Genomic DNA, 20437 nt, shown 5'->3' on the forward strand with positions numbered 1-20437 from the left:
AGGAAGATTAGGAGTCTAGTTACAAAATCTGGATGGGGGACACACCAAGAGAAAGAAAGAAAGAAAGAAGAAAGAAAGAAAGAAAGAAAGAAAGAAAGAAAGAAAGAAAGAGAAGGAAGAAGGAAGGAAGAAGGAAGAAAGAAAAAGAAAGAAAGGAAGGAAAGAAGAAAGAAGAAAGAAAGAAAGAAAGAAAGAAGAAAGAAAGAAAGAAAGAAAGAAGAAAGAAAGAAAGAAAGAAAGAAGAAAGAAAGAAAGAAAGAAAGAAGAAAGAAAGAAAGAAAGAAAGAAGAATGGGTGGTGTAGAGATTTTGTCTTTTCCTTTGCATTTCTTTGATATTCTCTATGATATTACTTCTGGTATTTTTTAATTTTTAAATTTATTTATTTTATTTAATTAATTAATTAATTAATTAATTTTAAATTTATTTAAAATTACTGGTAATTTTGATATTGTAATTTGTTTTGGTCTTTTGTCTTAATTATTGGCAGCAAATATTACAAATAAAATGTTTAGAATTTTGTTTGACGTCTCTTGGAAGGAATGCATTTTTCTTCCTCTTGATGTTTCCTCTCATGGGGAAGCAACCACACGGAAGTAAAACTTCTGCTCTTTCCACCCCTTTATCTGATATACAAGCCAGAAGGAGAATTTGACATGTATAAGTCAGTTATTTTTTTTCCCTGTTTTCTCTAAGGAGTGAGCTGCCTGTAGGAAGAAAGCATTCTTATCTTCTTCTTGCCCTAAGTTTTTCAGAGCCTGGCCCCTGTGCTGCCCAGACCTTAACAAAAGCACAGGTCTTGGATGGTCGTAGCCACATGCAAGTTCCAAGAGAATCAAAAGTCAGTTTGTGGCCCTTGTCAACCATGTGGGGTCTTACAGTAAAATCTCTTTCAATTTGATCTTGGACTATGCAAGCTCCACTTTCCCTGAGCAGAAGCGGCTGAGGTACATATTCGGCTTTGGGAAAAGTTTTCCTATTGCTCATCTTATTAAACATGAGAAGCATATCAGTATTTGCTGCTGGTAAGTTACATCGCAGTCACATGGCAAGTAGAAATTTTAAACCGGCTGTGGTGTTATGAATTGAATTTTGCACTCCTCCCTCTCAAATTCATATGTTGAAGCCCTAACATTGTGGCCATATTTGGAGGTGAGGCTTCTGAGGAAGGAGCTGAGGTTGAATGAGATCATAAGGTTGAAGCCATGATCTGATAGGATTGGATAGGATTGGTATCCTTATAAGAAGAGGTTTATTCTGCCCCCCTCTCTCCATGCACCTGGCCCTGGGGAAGGCCAAGTGAGGGCATAAAGAGGAAGCACCATCTGTAAGCCACAAAGAGAATCTTCACCAGAAACCAACCCTGTCAAACGGTGATTTGGGACTTCTAGCCTCCAGAAATGTGAGAGAATACATTTCTTTTCTTTAAGCCATCCAGTCACTGGTATTTTGTTATGGTAGTCCGAAGGGACTAATACAGGGGACAAAAGCCTTAGGCCGTCAGAGGAGGGGCAGCAAATCTCATCCACGAGATTCACTAGTGGCTATCAGAGTCTTCAGTGACAGCGAGGGGGTGATTTCCTTGATTCGTCCCATCTTGTGGCATCTTTTCAAATATGAGACCTACTTAAAATTCCGTTATATTCCTACTGTAATATTGGGAATATATTCTCAAAAAACAAAACAAAACAAAACAAAACCAAAACAAACAAACAAAAAACCAACCCAAAACACAAAGCACACACACACACAAACCCAAAATAAAACAAAAATTTCATCTGAAAGCTTTCACTGCCTGGGAAGGGTTTGAAATGTTTTCTTCCTCAACTCAATGCTTATTTAATGAAAGACAGGAATTTGAGGTAGAAGTTTTGTTTATAATAGCATAACAAATAACAAATTCTACGAGTGAGAATGAAAATTTATTATAAAGAACCTCAGACAAACCGAAGTAAGAAACTCAGGATACATTTTTTCATCACATTTTATTATTTTTAGCTGTGTGTGTGTGTGTGTGTGTGTGTGTGTGTGCGCGTGCGTTGGTGTGAAGTTGAGATGTGAATTACAATTGCTTACAATCACTTTGACCAGGTAGCAGTTATGTTTTCCCTGCTTGTATGTGGACAGGTTTAGCCATAGCTGTATATTCTCTTCAATAGCATCTTGTGCAATGTTGTTACATGTTACAACATTGTTGTTAAGTTTAGTTGCCATATGAAATGTCTTTAAAGAATGACTCCATGATTTGGCATTAAATGAAAAGTTACTGTATATTCAGGACAGCATGAAAAGTGATCAGCGGAGAGTAAATTTGATATTTGTGAAACATTAATCATTATTGAAATGACTATAATTCCTCACTTTCTTGCAAACAACAACCGTTTATAGGATCTTAGAAAGAAAGATGCCCTTGAGAAGCTGATTAACTTTTGTTGTTAAGATTGTTAGTAGAACCGTGTTCTCCACGGTGCAGCTGAGGGCAGAGCAGTAGCCAAAATCCCAGAATAGAGAAAAGTTAATGTGCCTATTTTATGCGTCAACAAGACTATTGTTAAAACACGGAGTCGTCATTTAACTGGCAGCATTTTTCCTTAATGATGGAATAAATGGTAAAATAATGGTCCATCTTACAATTCATGGTTTAAGATAGATGGAATACAATGAAATAAACCCTCCCAAAGCATTGTGTGGTTCAGATGTTGCTCTCTTTGTGATGGTTTGCTGTAGTGTTATTTGTGAATAGAACTTTTTTTTTAATCCTTTTGAGAGCTAATATTCTTTTTGGGAAGAGCCATAGCATAGGTTTTGCTTGTTAAATTTGACACCTGCTTAACCACATACATTCCTCATATGTGGGGAAAAAAAATCTATGAACAGTCAGTACCTTTTTGCAAGGTTAAACCAAATCCTGAGGACATGTGCAGTTTATGCTCGCAATTCCTTCATTCAAAAAGATATCTTGGAAAATTTCATATTTGAATTGGTTCCATAAATATAATCGCCATAAAATAGGTCATATGTACTACTGCTTCAGGCAGTTAAGCCTGCAATTTATGCTTGTGCAAAGCTCACTACCTAATCTAACTTTGCTGGGAGTTCATTCAGCCATATGTTCACTTAGGTGCATTCTTACAATCATTCCAGCATACTTCCAGTGGGGGAAAGGAAGCAAGGGTTTACTTGTCAGTGAAAGGTAATCAGGAGATAGTCCAATTTGCTGCCTAGCTTACACCCTTAGCAGGATATTGGATCATCTGGAAGGATCTTCTATTTCTACAAACAAAGATGAAAGGACAGACCTGTTTCATTTCAAAATGTGTACAGAAGGCAGACATCCTGTTAAGTATCATTACCACACTAATACACACACACACACACACACACACACACACACACACACACACAGAGAGACCAGCCAGAGACACATGAAAGCTCTGCTGGATATATCTATGACCTCAATTGTGGTGATGGCATCACAGATGTTTGCATGTGTCCAAACTTATCAAATTATACACGTTAAATATGTGCTGTTCTTTGTATATCAATTTTACATCAATAAAGCCATTTGAAAGGACCTGTTATCCTTTTTTAATATACAGAGAACACAAACTGATCAATTTTGTTAAATTAATGTTGTTTTTTTAGGCGTATGGCATATTCCTTCTGCCCTCCACTTGAATTAATCTATTAAAGCATAAACTTGGTTGTTGAGATTTGAAACGTCAGTGACTGAGAGTATACTAAGAAACAGAAGACTTTTTGGAGGCCTTTTTCCTTGTTAAATATAAGAAAAGGAACTTGGCAGTCTTCTCAGGCTTTGATTAAATACAGCTCAGATTCAATAAGGAAAGAAAACCTTTACTTGATGAAATTCTTCTAGAAAGGTATTTCCTTTCTTGGATTACTAAGGAATTGTGATTTTATTTTTCAGTCATATAGTTAGGATGTAATTTGATTCCTTTGAGAACTATTGGGATCCTCTCAGTGAATTCTATAATAGCTTCAGAAATTTTATTTTCTTTAAAACTGAAGGTGAAGCAAAATAATTAATTAAGGCATTATAATACATTTTTAGGGGTAAAGTTTCTATTTTGTTTCTATTTATTCTTATGTTCAAATATGCTATTTATATAAGCAGAGTTATTTATTTAATTACACAAAACTTAGCAGAAAACTGTTCTCCTGTACTTGATAATTTATTGAAAGAATATGTGAATTGATGTTCCCCATGGGAACTACTATGATGAAGTCCATATCGAGCATATCAGCATCACCTTTAACACATAACTAATTAGATGGGAATACAGTTCTCATCCGAGGGTTAACTGAAATCTGCCTGAAGATTGCAGTACTTTGGAAATGGTAAGGCCAGAGCCAAAGAAACTATGTAACTACAAGAATGGCACTTCAAATCAGAGAAAATGCCTCTCACTAGACTATTAGTCTTATCAGACAAATTATTTTCTTGTTTGTTTGTTTTCAGATCTCAGAGTAGGAGGTCAATTCTTTGCTAACCATGCCCTCCCCATCCCATCTAGATTGTCTTAGCCTACAATGTGTTTCTGTGACTTGCTATTCTCCACCTATCATCATACCCATCACACCTAATCGTAAATACTTGCTTATTTTTGCATATCATATTTAATTTATAACCTCTGTTGGGGCAGGAACTATGTGCATATTTATTGTCATTTTATCTAAGTACCACAATGTTTGGTTACTTGAAATTGAATATGTATTTACTAAATGTAAGACTCAAATGAATGAATTTATTATTTATCTAATATTTCTTGTTCTCAAAAGCAAAGAATCATGTCTTATACATCTTTGTAGCTCTTGCTACATTAAGGTGATTTTTTACCAAGTGAATGCTCTCTAATAAGATCAAGATGATAATCCTCTTACTCTTTCAACATCCTATGAAATGACAGAGTGTACTCACATTCCCAATAAAACAAGAAAGGATGTCATGTCGAGGTGTTCCAGAAAGCTAGAAATCAGCTCAAGTTGAATATATTGAGAAACAATTCTGGAAAAGATCATAAGCAAGAGAAGAGTGTACTTTTTAGTAGATAAGGTTTGGGAGAGCCCCAAGGCTAGAGGGAGAGTCACCTGAGCCACTTGGAGCAGCTTCGTTTGAACTTGCCCTTCCTTGGGCTTAGCTCACCAGGGCTTTTGGCCAAAGACTAAAGCAGTGAGTGAGATGCTTGGACTAAGTTGGAAGGTGGTGCCCCAAGGGACTGCTGACCACCTTCAGGGGGGCTCTGTCAACATCCAGAAAACCAGCACCACCTTCAACCACCAGAGACTCTCACCTGCTCAACAGATACTTTCAAAACCAAAAATAAATAAATCTCTGAGTTACATCAAAATACCAGGAAAGTGAGATACCAAACAAGCAAACAAACCAAAAGGAAGAATTAACACCTGAGACAATGGGGTTCATAAAGCCAATAGGACAAATACGAATGGCAAAATCATAAAAATGCAAAAAATCTTACATTCAAGAGATCTTGGAAATTTAAATAATCTATTATAAAAGTAAAACAAATATTCCATGTGGTAGGCGGAATTCCAAAATGAGCCTCCTGCCCATGGTTTCTCTCTCGAACTTCAGGGGCTGTGATTATGTTATATTATACGGCAAAGAGAACTTGTCAATGCAATTGTTACCAAGCAGTTAGTTTTGAGTTAACCAAAAAGAAGATTAGCCAATGATTGCATTTTAACCACATGAACCCTTTAAAAAAGAGTCCTTTTTCCAACAGCAGTCAGCAGAGCAAGTCAGAGGAATTTGAAGCTTCAAGAAGGCTCAAGGCACTATTGGTAGCTTGAATATGCAGGAGACTATGTGGAAAGGACTAGAAAGTTAACTTTGGGGGCTCATACAGGCCACCAGTAAACAGGGAAATGAAGCCCTCAGGCCTATAGCCACAAGGAACTGGATTCTGAAGACACCTTGGATAAACTTTAAAGAGGTTTCTTCCTTAGAGCCTCCAAATAAGAGCTTGTCTTCAGCCTTGTGAGACCCTAAGCAGAAAAACTTAGTCAAGTCAGCCTGGACTTTTGACCTACAGAACTGTGGGGAAAATAAATAGAGATTGTTTTAAGCTGCTAAGTTTTGGTAAAAAACTGACACACTCCACATTTTGTCATTTGGTATTTTGTTGAGATGAGTGATTTCTCTGATTATTACCTTTCCAGTTGACATCATATCATCTATTTCTTATGAGATTTGTGGAAAATGGTTTTGCATTTCTCCTAAAGGTGAATAAAAAGGATTTGTTATTTTATTAGTTTTCAGTAATTGCCATTAAGTGAACATACTTAGGCACCTCTTTCTAAAATGAATCAACCACAGAACATATTAGAATGTGAAAATTTACTTGAATAAAGGATTTCTTTCTTGACATCACTCTATTTTCCTGAGTAAGTCACTTATGTCTATGTGTTTTGACATAGTAATTTATTTACTTCAAATTAATTTTCTTATTTTTCAGATTATTTCTTCACTTCATATTACCTCATTAACTACTAGGAATCCTTATCTTTTTCTTCATTCTTCTGGGGTCACGACTTATGAGAATTATAACTATATATGAGTTGACCGGCAAGAATTTGAAACAAAAACAAAAACCCCCAAACAGAAAAAAACCTTTGTTGGTTATGAATACATAGACTATTTTAGTAGCCTGGGGGGTGGAGAATGACCCGAATTACTGTCTACTTCTTTTCTTGATTATTTCTTTCTTTCCAGCATATTCACACCTTTTCTTTCCCTAACCAATATGTCATAGTACTTTCTGATCTTAATATCTCCAGTACCACTTATTTGTGTTCTAAACATACATTTCTCTTTTTTTTTTTTTTTAAGATTTTATTTATTTATTCGACAGAGATAGAGACAGCCAGCGAGAGAGGGAACACAAGCAGGGGGAGTGGGAGAGGAAGAAGCAGGCTCATAGCAGAGGAGCCTGACGTGGGGCTCGATCCCAGAATGCCGGGATCATGCCCTGAGCCGAAGGCAGACGCTTAACCGCTGTGCCACCCAGGCGCCCCTAAACATACATTTCTTAAAGACATTTTAACTTTTATTTCTTGTGAGTAACTCAGTCCTCATATGTTTAAATGATCTCATTTCTTGCCATTATTGACAAGCACTAAGTCTGTGGTCTTGCAGGTTTAACAACTTTAAGTCATATTTAGAAACAGACTCTTTCTTTTATTCTCAGTAAACAATCAATCCCAATATCATTTGACTACTTTGAATTATTTTTAACATTTATTTCTCGCAAGTGTTACCTTTAGGCCCTATGTCTTCATACCTGGAAATTGGAAAAGTTCTGGAGAGCTGTGCAAAATTCTGTTGTCTGCTCCTATCAATTTATCCTGCATAAACGCCACCAGTATAATATTATTAAAAAGCCTCTTTAATCATGTTGCCTCCTTGCTCACAAAAATATTCAGACTTCTTGTTGTCTAAACAATATTAAAATTCTTAGGTCTGCAATTGAAAAGCTTCTATAATCTAATCTCCACTGCCCTTTCAATTTTATCTAAATTTTCCCTTTTGAATAATCTAATACAGTAAAATTATAATTTATTAAATTTTTGCCCACTAACTTCATCTTGTGTTTATTACATATTGATTCAGCTTCTAGGATGATTTATGTACAAGATGTGTCCCAGAAAAATTCCTTCGTTCCTCCAAAATCCATTTCAAATTTCATTTAATCCAATAAAGTCTTCCTTGAATATCCCAGGTGAAAATGACATGTCTATTTTTGTATTCAATTTTTGAATAAATTCTTACACATAAACTTGGACCTTTGGTTCCCAGCTTCCACACTAGATTTCAGAGATTGTGATTCTTCATTAGATAATTCAGCGTAATTCCTTATATGTTTGAATCAAAAAGTAACTATGAACAGGGGGAGCGATAGTACGAGCGTTTCTTAGGAATTTGGACACTAAATTTTCTATCATTTATAAAGAATAGAAATTTCTGTGGACTGTGATTGACAAAGTGGTTACTGGTCTCTGTATAAAAGGCAAAATCAGATGAGCATTCAGGCTGAACATCTCTCTCTTCTCCAAAGGGAGAGAGTCTTCGGGTCAGCATAAAAGATCAATGACATTGATGGCAAGTGTGACCTGCTCTGCCATGTCTTATCAATTTTATGGGCAAAACCAAAGTATTTAGCTTTCAGAGTAAATTCATTAATAATATGTTAAATGAAATACCAGTGGCAGTAACAATACACCCCAAATGACTTTGCTTTGAGTCATGTAAATCTAGAGGAAAATCAGCTGAATCATGTTTCAGATCAAACATTGCCAGCCCATTATACTGAAAATTATTCTGGCAAAACTGAAAGATATTCTATGTCCTCAATAGCTGAAAAGAAAATATAACAGCACCCCTTAAGATACTGAAATTCATAAGCACACACACACACCACACACACACGTGTGTATATATATATATATATATATATATATGCATTTGTTTGTTTATATTTTACCCAAATGAATGCCAAAGTTTATCTATAAGATATCTTACACTTTAAATTTTATTCCCAAAAGGAGTGGAAATGCATCTTAAATTCAACCTGAGGCTAGGTGGCTATATATTTCTTCAAGAACATCTTCTCCATGGCCTACTCTCTTGGTTCATACACTTTTCATCCTTTAAACTTCAATAATGTCATATAATGAGTTTCCTTGCTCTCAGTTTTGCCACTCTCTGACCTTTACCTTACACAGATATAGAATTTTTCTAAAGGACAAGTCTTGTCATTTTACTCCCCATTAAATGGCTTCCATTTGATTAGAGGAGCAATCAAACTCCCTACCTTGGCATATAAGGTATTTCAAGAACCAGGCTTTGCATTCCTTTTACTCCTCACTGCTCACCCTGTTCAGAACTGTAATACCCCATGTCATAATGACTTAAAGCTTCCAAAGTCCCCATGCTTTTCCTCACCGTTGCCTCCTTCTGTGGAATGCACCATCTCTGCTCTCACCCCCACACCCTTCTTCCCTTCCTGACCTATGTGTCTGGCAAGAACCTATTGGTATTTTAAGTTTCAGTTCATGTACCACACTCCAGAAAAATATAGGATGAATTTTATTCCCAAAAGAAAATTAGCCATAACTTTCTCTGTAAATCTGACATATACTATATTTATGACATTTTATAATTTATAATTTTATAATTCATTCCCTATCCAATATGACTGCTATATATGGATGCTACATGATATAGCATCCATAACATATTCACAGTTACCATCACACAAAAGTTAGTTAAAAATGACCAGTGAATGAATGTATTTATTCATATAAGAAAATTGGCGTGAGGCATAACCATCACCCAGTGGAACATTGGGGATGCCTTGATGATTAGCATGTAGCCAATAAAATATCAACAATATTGTAGATGTGAATACTTGTTATGAGAAAAAGCAATACTACTAAATAATACTGAAGAACAGTACTGAAACATCAACACTCATACAGCATTTCCAATATGGCAGGAACAATATAAGCACTTTACTTGTATCGACTCATGAGGTCTCTAAACTCCATTTAGTTCCTTAGAGATAAAATTCTGTGGTGTTCATGATTTTAGACTCGGTACTTTGAGCAGTGCATGATGATAGTAGATACTGATCATGTAAATAAACTCTACGAGCATTTTTGGAGGAATATAAAGATATGCTGCTAATTAAGTCTTCAATACAGTACTATACATTAAATTTTATCTTATGAAGTTTGGTGCTTACATTTTTAGTCCAATGTAGCCCGATTGGAAGTACTTCGAAGTACTTTAGAGATCAGAGGTAGTCCTTCATTTATTACTTTTAAAGTTATAATTGATATAGTCTTATTACAAAGATATGCTTGATTCAAAAGATTCTTCATGCATTGAACGTCCTATCTTTCTACACACGGGAATGCCATGCTTTTCCTTTGTTTCAATATTTTATGTGGTCACTTATTTTATTACGTTTTACTTTATTCTTAATTATTTATATTTATGTTTTCTTATTAGATTATTGGTTCCTGTGGGTTAGACTCTAGTGACCACACCATGAACCATGCTTCTTTTTATCCACACAGAAAATGAACATGTAACATGACCAGCAGCAGGGGCTAGTGCAAAGGGGAGAGACTATAAAGTTGGAGTTCTGGGAGGCAGTCCCAGTTCTGCCAGGAAGTACTTCTGCTGCATTAAATAATTTTCCTTTTTTCTGGGATTCACTTTATCCTTATGTGAAAAGGTTTAGGATTAAGTCATCTCAAATTTTTCTCTAGTTTTAATCATCTATTATCCATTAAGACACTTAATTGTTATGTTAAATCTAGTCCTATCTATGAATGAGTCCTGGTTATTTGGACGAGAACTTGGAATTCTTTTAAAGAATTGTTTCTATATGAAAATAAATTAGATACTAGCCAGCATTCATTTACTCATCTTTCATTAATGCTAGAATCCCTAGTCTGGGGCACACAGGGAGCCAGCTAAAGATATGTTACCCAGCCTTCCTTCCTGTCGCTAGTTCTGGCCTGGAGACTAAGTTTTGGCCAATGGCGTATTAATGGAAGCAATATGTTTATTTCCCAAGATGTGCCACCCAACACCCAGGAAGAGGGTCAAGACATGTCAACACATGGAAAGACCTGGGTTCCTAACCCTATTTAACCACTGTATCATGCCTGGACTGTTTATATAATCTATTACACAGAGAAATATAAACAAATTCCGTCATTCTGCTGCAGTTCCGGATAGATTATCATTACTAAAACAAATCACCACATGTGCACCTAATGAAATAGCTTTAAATTTTTTTCTTCTTTAAGCACACACAATAAGAAGCAATTTGGATTTCTGTGTCACAGACAGTGGTGTGTATTTACTGCGCTGTCACAGGCCTACGTCAGCTCTTCAGCTCTCTATTATCCTATAGTCTAGAGGGACCTTGATCTCTTGATAGATCACAGAACATCTTCTGTGCTACTCACTTATATGGAAAATACTATGCCAGACAGATATGGTGTCCAGGGAGCAGTAAACATTCTAGATGCCCCAGTAGGATTCGTGTCTGCCAGACAAGGGGAGATAAATTCTGTGAACGTTCAGGGGCCTGCCACATTGGAAGAGCTGCTAGGAGCCCGTGATTCTTTATCATAGCAAAATATCCTTCCTAAAGTGAGAGGTAAGTTGTCCCATCATCTACCACTAAGAGGGAGTCACCATGCTTCACGGCGTCTTTGGATTTTAAAGGTTGTTCACACCCTATTTTGGTATGCTACTTTAATACTTTTATGGGTAACCCATAAAACTGCTAGTTTCGGAGGCAAGAGCAACTTATCCAGCAGGTCTGGCCTGCAGTTCAAGCCGCCCTGCCACTTGGGCCTCACAACCCTGTAGATCAGGGGAGTCAAGCTACAGTGTGCAGGCCAAATCTGGCCCCTCTGTGTTTGTACCGTCTATGAACCAAGTATAGTTTTTTCTAATATTAGATAGTTGAAAAAAAATCAAAATAAGAAGAACATTTTATGACATATGAAAATTACATGAAAGTCAAATTTCCGTGTCCCTAAAGCAGCTTTTATTGGCATATAGCTATACTTACTCCTTTATTTGTTGTCCCTGGATGCTTTCATGCTACAGCTAGGATGGATAGTTGTGACAGAGATCGGATAGCCCATGAAGCCTAAAATATTTACTATCTGTCCTTTTATAGAAAAGGTCGCCACTCTCTGAAGTGGAAAACACCAGGCACAGTGGAGTCCCTGGCAGGCCTCAAGAAGAACCATAGCCCAGAATCTGAGTTTCATGCCAAGGTCATGCTCTCTTTCTCCAGGAATAGAAGTTTTCATGGGTTCAACATCAGGAAGTCCCCTCACCCAGGTAATCTACCTATTGCTGGTAAAATGTTCCACCTGCCAACCTTGGAGGCCATTTGAAAAGTCGCTCCTGGAATGTTTCTGGAATCCAAACTCCTAATAATAAAGCACGAAGTAGAAGTGTGACCTAAAATGCCCACGGTGATTTGGGCATTACTGAATTCACTAAACCATAAAATCAGGTCTGTATTTCCAACATCTACCGAGCACTGGAGATGAAGTGTGTAAGAGCATAACAAAGCCAGACCAGAAGAAGCAAGTACACTGCATAAGCAGACACCTTAGAAATGCGCCGTGGCTCTTCCGGCCGCTTTACCGCCTCGCCTTCGTATCACAGCTCGAGCTTCACAAGGAGTTCCTGTGATCACCTCATGTGGCAGGGAAACATACACCTGCACAGTGTGCTGACGTTACCTGGAAGTGGATAGCTGCTGTATTAAAGCTCCATTCAAGGGAGGCCTGAAAGTTACAAATAAAGGGAAATCCTCCTAGTGGAGAGAACTTGGGCAGTAAATCTGTTTGTGGAAGGAGAGACGGTCTAAGAAAAATACCCACATTGGCTAATGGGTTGAAGGTGGATCGAGGCTTTGCAATGAGCATAATTTGCCAGATTGGTGATTAAGTCTGGGCAATAAGTAGTTGAATGGACTTCTGAAGATAGGCCTCTATATTGAAGATAACTGTATTCTCTGAAGATGAGCATCCGAAAAGATCCATTTCAGGGAAGGCTTAAAATAGAAGGATGAAGACCATGACCCTTCAGATGGATGTCATTGATTCTTTCCCAGATATTTTTCTGCTTGCTTGACAGATTCAGCTACCAGGTAGCTCATGAAGGTTAGCATACAAGCTATGCATGATTTCTACGGCTGAAATGATCTTTACCAAGACTGATCTAGCTGTTGCCAGACCCCAGAGGCTAATTCTGATCACCTGATACAGTACTATTTTCCAAAAGAACAGCTATCCACCTGGTAGCAGGCTGATTACGTGGGCCCCTATCATCATATCTGTCATTTCTATGCCCCCACAGGGCTAGATATAGTTGGTGGGATGCGAATACGCCTTCCTGCCTGTAACACATCTGCCAGTGACACTTCAGGGACTGTCAGATATTCACTTCTGTTATATGCCACATACCATCACCACCAGTCAGTGTACGTTAATGCATTTCTATGGCAAAAAAGTAAAGCAATGAGTTGCCTTCCATAGAATTCACTTACTTAGCCTATGCTTATGATTCAACTACAGCTAGCTTTTAGAATGGTGGAACAACTCACTGGAAGTTCAGTTATAGCACTGCTGGGAGAGAAGTCATGGTATTCCCCATTCATCAGGTAGCGTATGTCATAAACCTAAAGCCACTGTATGATGTTATCTTCACTCAAAACAAGGTACACAGAATATTGAAACTAACGGGTTGTAAGTGAGACTGTTTTTACTATTACACAAAGTAAATCACTGGAAAAATGTTTGCTTCTTGTCTCTGTGCCTTTGATTTTAGTGGCTTTAGAAGTCCTAATGTCCAAGGAAAAAATGCTTCTACCAGGGAACACAGTAACACCCCTGTATATAAGAGACTGAAATTGCTCTCTGTGTTTTCATGCCATGCAGAGAAGAGGGTCACTCTTCTGGCAAAGTGATCAATCTTCATTATCAAGAAGAAAATTGACAGCTGCTACACAATGGGACAAGGAAGACAATGTCTGGAACCAGAGGATTCACTGGCTCTTAGTACCTTTTAGCACCCGCTTACTCAAAGATAGTCAATTGGACACTGTGGTGTGAGAGAGCTAGGTTCTTGTCTCACAGAGTAGAGTCGAAGAATGAATTAAGTAAAGATACAGAAAAAGCTCTTAAGAGTGAGAGGGATCCCAACAGGGTTGCCAATGAGGGCTTGTAGGGTTGGTCTTTCATAGAAAGCTAACCAGTTAACTTAAATCCTTTAACATTTCTATTGGTATCACCATTGAGCAAGGACTAGTGATAACACCTTCAATGGCTTAGTTCCTTTTTGGGTCTGGTTATTACTTGTTGGTCACAGGTGATTAACATAAAGACACCCACCTCCCCACAAGTGGGATAGGGTGTTTCGAATTGTCCCCTAATCTCTGGTTTTCCCACACCTTTACATTTTGGGGATTTCTGTGAGCCTGATCCCAGAGCCCCCGATCTATCTCTCCCTACCTAGCCCCGCCTGTCCCTTGCTCAACCGCAGGAGTCAAAGAGCCAGGAAAGATTCAGATCCCAAGAATAAAGGTTTGGACCACCCCACTTGGTAAAGAATCTTATGCATTTTAGGTAATTGCAGAGAGTAAGAGGGGCCTTAAATGGATGTTGGAAGATGGAAGTTATGGACATGGGACTGTTAAAGGCAAGTTTTATGTGAATTGTTTCTTTCCCTCCTCCTTTTAATAAGAAATGGTGGTGGCTAAAATTTTATGTTTTAAGGGGGAGTATATCTATAGTGCTCTCATCCCATGATTAAATGAAATATGATAAAATGAAATATTTTGTATGGGCACACAAATTTTTCATCATGAAAAAGTACAGGAATAGATACTGAAAAGCAAAAGAGGTGGGTGGTGGTGGGTATTTTTGCTTGCTTCTGCAGATCTTTTCTTCCTTCCGACCCTCTTGTGTTTCCTGGGAAGTTAACTTGATAAACTGTATCAAAGAGCTCCTTTACCCTAGGGCTGGGTGAGACCAGTGGGAAGCATCTGCAAAAGGCGTGGTGGAAGAAGGAAGTTGAGACTGGGGTGTGTATTCCTCTGACTCCTGCAAAGTCTCTTGGACATCACAGCTCTGACCTCAGAGCCCCTTCCTAACAACCATGGTTACATTTTCCAGGTTCTACTGATCGCTTCATCCTCTTGACTCTTCATATCTGAGCATTAGCAGCTCCTAGCTCTCGCTAGCCCTGTCGTGCTTTCTGGTTTTCCTTCACTGTTCACATGTTGCAAATAGTTCTTTCCTTAATATTTCCTCAGATGTATTTCAGATATACCCTGTTTGAATGTGAAGTGTAGTTCTTGTAGAGAACCCAAAGGATACAAGCACGGAGTAGGCAAAATATTAAATGTTAGATATTATTTTTTCTTCTACCTCTTAAGTCTGAAACATTAAAAGTCGCAGGTAAAATAGATGTCACAGTCTTAGAAGTGTCGCCAATATCATACTCCCCGATGGCAATTCAGTCCTAGTTTTGATGAGAGGGTAATACGAGAATAAATGGATCTTCTTTGTCTTTTTGTCTTTTTATGCGTTCTTTAGAAAAATGACCTTTAGAAGCAGTGCACTGGAATATAAATGCAAACTGCCTTTAAACATTTTTGACAAGCTTAGTGCACCCAAAGCCTCTATTGCTGTGTAAAAACAGTTTGTTAATTTCTATTTGACAGTTACTAGTAATTATAGTTACTTTCATATAGTTTGGGTTTCCATCATTTGGTGTATTTTTATTTTAGTTGTGAAAATTTTAAATACTTTACTCAACTGAAATTTTATATGAAGGAGGAATTCATTATGACATTGCAAAATAAAAATGAATAATCTAAGTTTAATTAGAGATTTAGATCACCCTTGTCAGTTTTCTCACTAAAACTGACTGAGGGAGACACACGATCAATGAATACATCCAATGAGTAGTTAACTAGCAAATAATACTGCATGTCATAGCAATTTGTATCAACGTCTTAATCATTTCAACATGATATCAATATAAATGTATAATTCTGTAAAATTATTTCTATGTTTCCTTATTGCTCTGTTTTGTTCTTACATCTTTAGCAATGTTAAGAAACACTTTATCACTTGAAGTCTCTATCAGTATAACACACTGTACAATATGATTTCAAGTACATAATAGTTTGCTCACAAACATCATTAAGTCATGTTTACTGTGCATGAATAACTTCAGCATGGTTTTACACATATATATTTATTTACATTTGAAAATACCAATTGATAAATACATGGGATGTTTTCTAAAATATGCCATGTAACTAAAATATACCATAATTAAATTCTAAAAGAATCAGCATAACAGGGATGCCTGGGTGGCTCAGTCGGTTAAGCTTTTGCCTACAGCTCAGGTCATGATCCCAGGGTCCTGGAATTGTGTCCTGCAACTGCTTCTTGCTCAGCGGGGAGCCTGCTTCTCCCTCTGTCTGCCGCTCCCCCTGCTTGTGCACTCTCTCTCTGACAAATAAATAAATAAAATCTTAAAAAAAAGAAAGAATTATTTAAAAAAAAGAATCACCATAATGATTAGCAATCATCATTAAAACTGTTCTCTTTAGAATCTTCTGGAGAACAGGTAGTTAGATGGCCTTTAAAGGTGTTCTGTCATATGCACATTGCACATATGTTTGGATTTGCCTTTATGAAATAGACAAACAGAACTGGAAGAATCTTCCAAAGTATTTATTAGAAGAGAATAAGACAACAGAGATATTCAAGCTCAATCAATTAATTAAACCTAAGAAACTCAATCAACGTACTGCTTTCAGAGGAAGGAATGTTATAAAGGTTTTTTTTTTATGCAAAAAGAATTCAAATTTCGAGTTAAATTTCCTGTCCCTACCCCCAATAGCTAGATTAGATTATCTCAACCCCCTCATCCCCACAACCTCCAATATCCTGTCTACTACTTTTGGACATCCAAAGCTCTTGAAGTCACAGAAAGGAGTAAGATGGCCTATTTCATGAGAGTCTATTTTCCCTCTCAGTCCAAGTTTTGTTTCTGCTGAACTGGATTAGTTTCTGGGTCCTTTTATGAGCTGTTCCTAGTGCTAGGGTCATCATAATTAACAAATGGAAGTACAAAATTTTAAGTTAAAATTGAATTTCAGATAAAAAAAAAAAAACTTCTTTTCAGTATAAGAGTGTCCCATGCAATATTTGGGACATACCTAAACAAAGAACTTAATTGTTGTTCATCTCATGATTTATTTGATACCTTCAGCTGGGTGTTCTGTATTTTATCTGACAACCCTACCTAGTGCATACGAGATTACTCTTCTGCGGAATTCAGGTTCTTTTCATTAGTTCTGCCCTCTCCCATATCCCCACTGCAATGAGATTCTTTCCATGTAAAATAATTTTCAGTGAAGTTTTGGGAGAGATGGAGGACAAACATACAAACAATAGGAGATACTTTGAGACGCAAGTTATATTTCCTCTGATAACAAAATAAAATGGAGAAAGCGTCGCTAAAGGGCTTATAGAAAACAGAGCCAGGAGGACATTGAGGAAGTGGGGCTTAGGCACGTCTTCTGTCTCAAATTCTCAGAATTTGTACTGAGTGTGGCTAAGAGCCAAGTCACCTGCTATATGTTAAAATGGACGTAAATGGACTTTCTGCCTAACACTAGCCCTAGCAACCAATCACACATAGATTAGTGTTAACTGTAGCTATACCAGCACCAATCACATTTCGTTCAAAACAACATCTGCAAATTTCCTCTTTTCCTCTTCAAAATCTCTGGAGCACACTTTCAAGTTGGAATCTCTGTCTCCCCGATTGCAATCTCTAAGACCCCAAATAAACACACATATTATGTTTTGCAGCTTAAAGTTTCGGCTTTCGTTGGTTGACACTTCCTCACATAAAAGTAATGTTCACTGGACTTTGTTATCAAAGTATGTATTTTAAGTTGGTATTGATTGACTCTGATTACAAAAAAACAGAGAGAGACTCTTAATTGAGCTTTGACTAAATTTAAAAAGTCTGTATCCTTGTTTCCTTATGTACAACATGAAAAGATGGGTTATTCATAGGAATAGGCAGGTAAATCTATTTATCTATTTAAATTTAGAATTGCATTAATGTTTTTGGGACATCTTACATACACTGATTTTGAGAAATAAGAATTTTCCTTGCCATTAAGCAAGGAAGCAGGATAGGTGAAATAAAGAAAACCAGACTGACAGGTTTAGAAAATATAAATACGGAAAAAGCTAAAATTAGTTCCTCGCCTGATTTTTTTTTTCTTTCCAGTATTCCCTACCTCTAGTCTTCCCACCTTTATGGAACAGAGAAAACTGACTCAGCATTTTATTAGTTTTATGAATTTTTGTAATTTTTAGGTTTTCTAAGCTCTAACTAATTTTTAAAGCCTGATACTTTCTTCAGGAATGTGATCAAATAAAGCTTTGTCTCTGAGGTGATCTCATAATCCTATATAAAATAGCAAACCAAATGTATACTTTATTTTTTTCCAGAGCACTTACCATGATCTCTCACATCATGTAATCATTCATATATTAGCTTGTTTTTATTGCCTAACTCCTCGGGCCAGAAGGCAGCCAACAGGATGACCAGGATTTTGCATATTTACTTCTTTGCTCTATCTCCAGCACTTCGAACAGTTCCTAGCGCATAAAAGGAAGGGCATACTATATACTTGATGACTGAAAGGTGAATTTTCCCTATTTCTATAAGGGGCTAAACCAAATTCCAGGTGTTTCTAAAGCTTTAAAAATGTACTGAATATAGAGAGTTAGGATAGTGCCTGGCTTATGGTATGCAGGAAATAAATGATTAATTTTATTGTTACTAACACAGTATGCACTCCCTGACATGTAGTAGTAAATCAATGGATTTTAATACTCTTTCCTTTCCTTTTCAATTTCTTTGATTTATCCCGTGTTAGCTTCTCTCACTTACCCTGAAAGAATCATGGAAATGCAAGAAAATACAAAGAACGATAAAAAGCCTAAATACACAAGATATTAATAATAATGTTTGTTGTTTGAATTATATGTATAATTAAATTAAAATGTTTGGCAACAATAGCACAAAAGGTAGGAGGGCATCTAAGATGTCACATTATTTTAAAATTTTAGCATCTTGAGGGTAGTAGTAAAAGTACTCACTTACAGTAAGTCTTACTAAGTCAAAGATTCATGTTGTAGTCTCTTGAGTAGTAAGGGAGTAAAAAAAGTCTGCAACGAGTAATCTCACAGAGAAGAAAAAGAAATTTAAAAAAACTTGATCAATCCAAAAGTAGCTAAGAAAGAAGAGAAAAAATATAGTGCAATAAATACACATAGATCCAAATACATAAACAAATCCAGTGATTTTAAGGAAAATAAATAATCAAATAAAAAATGGTCACTCTGGATTATAAAAACAGAATCTAATTTAAAAAGACATCCCTGAAGTTAAAAAGCACACCGTATTTGTTCTCTGTATGGTTAAGTGTCTGTTTCTTGGTTTAACTCTCTCTCTTTTTTCCCTTATGTTAGTTTTGTTGCTTAAATTCCACATGAGTGAAATCATATGGCATTTGTCTTTCTCAGACTTATTTCGCTTAGCATGATACTCTGTAGTGCCATCCAGGTTGTTGCAAAATGTACTCGGTGTTCTATGGAAGCATCGAATCCCTGTATTGCACACCTGAAACTAATATACTGTGTTAACTAACTGGAATTTAAATTAAAAAAATGTTTTTAAAAAGCACATGACGTATTATAAAAGTATGGGAAATATATCAAATTAAAAAAAAAAAACAACAGCAACAGGGACACCTGGGTGGCTCAGTCAGTTAAGCGTCTGCCTCTGGCTCAGGTCATGATTCCAAGGTCACAGGATGGAGCCCTCCACGGGATCCTTGTTCAGTGGGGAGCCTGCTTCTCCCTCTGCCACTCCCCCTGCTTGTGTGTGCTTTCTCTCTCTGACAAATACATAAATAAATAAATAACCTTAAAGAAAAAAAAAAACACCAGCAACAAGACAGTTGGTATAGCTATGCTAACATCAGATGACTTTAAGGCAAATAAAATTACTAGAGCTGAAGAGAGATACCTCACCATGACGATGGGGTCAATCTGTCAGAATCATCAATTCTGAATTTCTATGCATATAATAACATAGGTTCATACTACACAAAGCAAAATTTGATAAATTAAAAAAAATAGACACTACCACAAATCTGGGGAAACTCTTCCCATATTCTCTTAGTAATAGAACAAAGAGATTTTTTAAAAAGCAGTAAAGATATAGGAGCTGAGACGACATACTTTTCAAAAAAATTGAACCTAATTGACAACAGAATACCACCAATACCAACTGAAGAATATGTATTCTTTTCAAGCATGCTTGGCACATTTACCGAAAGTGACTATAAGCAGAGCAATAAAGCAGGTGTCAACAAATTTAAAAGAGCTGACGTAATACAGAATAAATTGGCTACAGCAGAACTACACTATGAACCAATAGCAAAGAGGTACCTGGAAAATCTTCAAATGCCTAAAAGATAGCAAGCCTTTTTAAATAATCTGAGTCTAAAAGAAATCGTAATGGAAATTTTAAGTTTTTGAACTGCGTAATGACAGTGAGACTTGGTGAATATTTTGGGTAGGATGAACATAATTTGAGAAAAAATGTAATGTGCCAGTGAACATGCTAGAAACAATCTAAGTAGCCACCTCTAAAAGTTATAAAAAGACATGTAGCAATTTTCTGTTTCTCTCAAAGAATAGAAAGACAAAGAAAATATCAAATATACTTAACTGTA

This window comes from Ursus maritimus, unplaced genomic scaffold (assembly GCF_017311325.1).
Source record: "Ursus maritimus isolate PB19 unplaced genomic scaffold, ASM1731132v1 scaffold_18, whole genome shotgun sequence".
In the NCBI taxonomy this organism is placed as follows: Eukaryota; Metazoa; Chordata; class Mammalia; order Carnivora; family Ursidae; genus Ursus; species Ursus maritimus.